We start from the raw sequence: 3519 nt of genomic DNA on the forward strand, positions 1-3519 counted from the left end.
CATAGTTCCTTGAAAGTGGAGTCGCAGGTAGATAGGATAGTGAAGCGTTTGGTATGCTTTCCTTTATTGGTCAGAGTATTGAGTACAGGAGTAGGGTGGTCATGTTGCGGCTGTACAGGACATTGGTTAGACCACTGTTGGAATATTGCGTGCAATTCTGGTCTCCTTTCTATCGGAAAGCTGTTGTGAAACTTGAAAGAGTTCAGAAAAGATTTACATGGATGTTGTTAGGGTTGGAGGATCTGAGCTACAGGGAGAGGCTGACGAGGGATATGGGCCGGGTGCTGGCAGGTGGGACTAGATTGGGTTGGGATATCTAGTTGGCATGGACGGGTTGGACCAAAGGGTCTGTTTCCATGCTGTACATCTCTGTGACCCTATGACTCTAAAAACAAATGGAAGATGCATTTGTTCTGGTATTGCCTGCTTTTCGAGCAGCAACAAATTTACAGGCAACGAATGATCACTGCACCCAGCTCACATAGAGTCATAGAGATGTACAGCATAGAAACAGACCCTTCGGCCAAACCCATCAATGCCGACCAGATATCCCAATCCCCCAATCTAGTCCCACCTGCCAGCACCCGGCCCATATCCTTCCAAACCCTTCCTATTCATATACCCTCCAAATGTCTCTTAAATGTTGCAATTATACCAGCCTCCGCCACATCCTCTGGCAGCTCATTGCATACATGTACCACTCTCTGTGTGAAAAAGTTGCCCCACAGGTCTCTTTTATATCTTTCCCCTCTTACCCTAAACCTATGCCCTCTAGTTCTGGACTCACCGACCCCAGGGAAAAGATTTTGTCTATTTATCCTATCCATGCCCCTCATTATTTTGTAAACTTCTATAAGGTCACCCCTCAGCCTCTGACGCTCCAGGGAAAACAGTCCCAGCCTGTTAAGCCTCTCCCTATAGCTGGAACTTGGTGTCAATTAAATCCTGCCTGGCTTGTAGCAACTGACACTGAAGCGCCATGTCATATTAAGAGTGGTGTTCTTCCTGCTCCATGTCCTTATCTTCCCCCTCAGAAGATTGCTGCTGCTCTCCTGGCAGTTCAGGGAAAAAATCACATCCCCCCCACTGCCTGCTCCAGTTGTACAGAGTACACTGTTTATGCAGCATAGCCTGCCTGGCCTGGACAGCAAGACATATAAACACCAGAAAGAAACATTGCCTCAGTAGGTCAGGCATCATTTATCAAGAAAACACCAACCAGTTGGATGGTTCAGATCATCAAAGCTTACAAATATCATAGATGAAGAGCATATAAAAATAAATAGAAACAAAAATAAAGTTAATAACGAGAAATAAATAAAGAAAAAGCACAACTCATTTAGGTCTCTTACACAAATTGAGTGGACTTTTCACCAGCTAATTTGGAGTATTCAAAAAGCTTTATCCCAAACTGATGTACCAGCCATCCTTCAAATATTTCCATTCATTTTTAATCTTTTTTCCATCTTTTCTTGTGTGTTATTTGGTGATATGCAATTGATCTAATTTTTATGGAGAAAATAAAGTTACTGTGACTTACACATATAAAAACTGAACAATAGTGAGTTCAATCCCACTTTTCTGAAATAAAATTAAAATGTTACTGCTACAAAATTGGATTACGTGCAGGAAAAATAATGTAATCACTGAAGGCTGCTTTTGGCTCAATCACCATGTAGGCCTCGTAACCATGGTTATATCCTAATAAGCTTTGGAAAACCTGAAAAGCAAACTGGATGAATTTCTGACTCTAATTAAGAACAGCTCTAAGTAAGTCTTGGTCAAATACATTTACACTTAACTCAAAGTTGCATCAGCAGTTTCTACCCTGCAGATTTCACATTCCTTTCAGATCAGGACAAGCCCTCAGAGTTTGTTCGCCAAAATGCTCTCAGCCATGCTCTGGGGTAATTACTAAATGACCTGCTTAGAATGAGAAATCCAAACTGAATCAAGATAATTCATTCAGTTTTAATCCCAACCATTTTTTCCCAGTTTCTCTCTCTTCTCTACCAAATACATTGGACTGCTTTCCTGGCTTTCAAACAAGTTGATGACTCTCCCCTACACCATGCAATGGGCAAATATTCATGGGTGAACCTTGAGAATGTATACCAAGTCCTTAGAATAACAGGGACACGACAATCAATACCCATTCTGTCCTTGCCAACTGTTCCCAAGGTGATATTGCAAAGTGATCCAGTTTAGGACCAATTATTTCCTCTCAACTCATTAGAATGAATCTACCTTATGCCAATCTTCATTCTGCTTTGGGTCAGCAAGCAAAATGGCACAAATTTGAGTCTAGGACATCAGTTACACAATTAACCCTTTTGTAATTAGACTTAATTAAAATATCTCGTCAACCCTGGAAGTTGTATCTCTCCCCAGACTTTGACATTCTATTTGAGGATCTCATTTTAGTTCAGTAGGACATTGTAACATTTAGTAAAGCATGGTCATAGCAAAGCGGTCAGTTGTGTTGTCCACCATGTGAATTCTCTCCTACAGCAAGTTCAGTGTCAATGCACAGATTAGGGAAATTAGTTGAGTAGAATTATTCTGTGCACTTCTGGGTTGAAAGACTAACATTGGTGTTGCCATGACATTTCACTGGTTAAAGACACCATTTGATATGTTACCAGTGGGGTACGAAACCATACACACCAGGGAAATAATATGTCCAAAGTGAAATCTGAAGAAGCAGCATCAGAGGTCAATCTCAGATAGGAAAGGATAAATTAACTAGACTCCTTGTTCATGATTCCCTATTCAGATGCCTTTGATGGAAAGCATGTATGGATGTTGGGGAGGCAATTTGATTTATTATGCCTCTGTCAATCATTTGGTCAAATCCACATTATATTCCTTCTGCTTAATTTAGGTAAATGTGAGTGCTGCATTTTGGGAAAGCAAATCTTAGCAGGACTTAGACTTAATGGTAAGGTCCTCTGGAGTGCTACTGAACAAACAGATCTTGGAATGCAGGTTCATAGCTCCTTGAAAGTGGAGTTGCAGGTAGATAGGATAGTGAATGAGGCGTTTGGTATGCTTTCTTTTATTTGTCAGAGTATTGAGTACAGGAGTTGGGAGGTCATGTTGTGGCTGTACAGGACATTGGTTAGGCCACTATTGGAATATTGCATGCAATTCTGGTCTCCTTCCTATCGGAAAGATATTGTGAAACTTGAAAGGGTTCAGAAAAGATTTACATGGATGTTGCCAGGGTTGGAGGATTTTAGCTATAGAGAGAGAGGTTGAATAGGCTAGGGCTGTTTTCCTTGGAACATCTGAGGCTGAGGGGCTGACCTTATAGAGATTTACAAAATCGTGAGGGGCATGCTTAGGATAAATAGACAAAGTCTTTTCACTGGGGTGGGGGAGTCCGGAACTAGAGGGCATAGATTTAGGGTGAGAGGGGAAAGATATAAAAGAGACCTATAGGGCAACTTTTTCACGCAGAGGGTGGTATGTGTATGGAATGAGCTTCCAGAGGAAGTGGTGGAGGCTAGTACAATT

This window comes from Chiloscyllium plagiosum, chromosome 1 (assembly GCF_004010195.1).
Source record: "Chiloscyllium plagiosum isolate BGI_BamShark_2017 chromosome 1, ASM401019v2, whole genome shotgun sequence".
In the NCBI taxonomy this organism is placed as follows: domain Eukaryota; kingdom Metazoa; phylum Chordata; class Chondrichthyes; order Orectolobiformes; family Hemiscylliidae; genus Chiloscyllium; species Chiloscyllium plagiosum.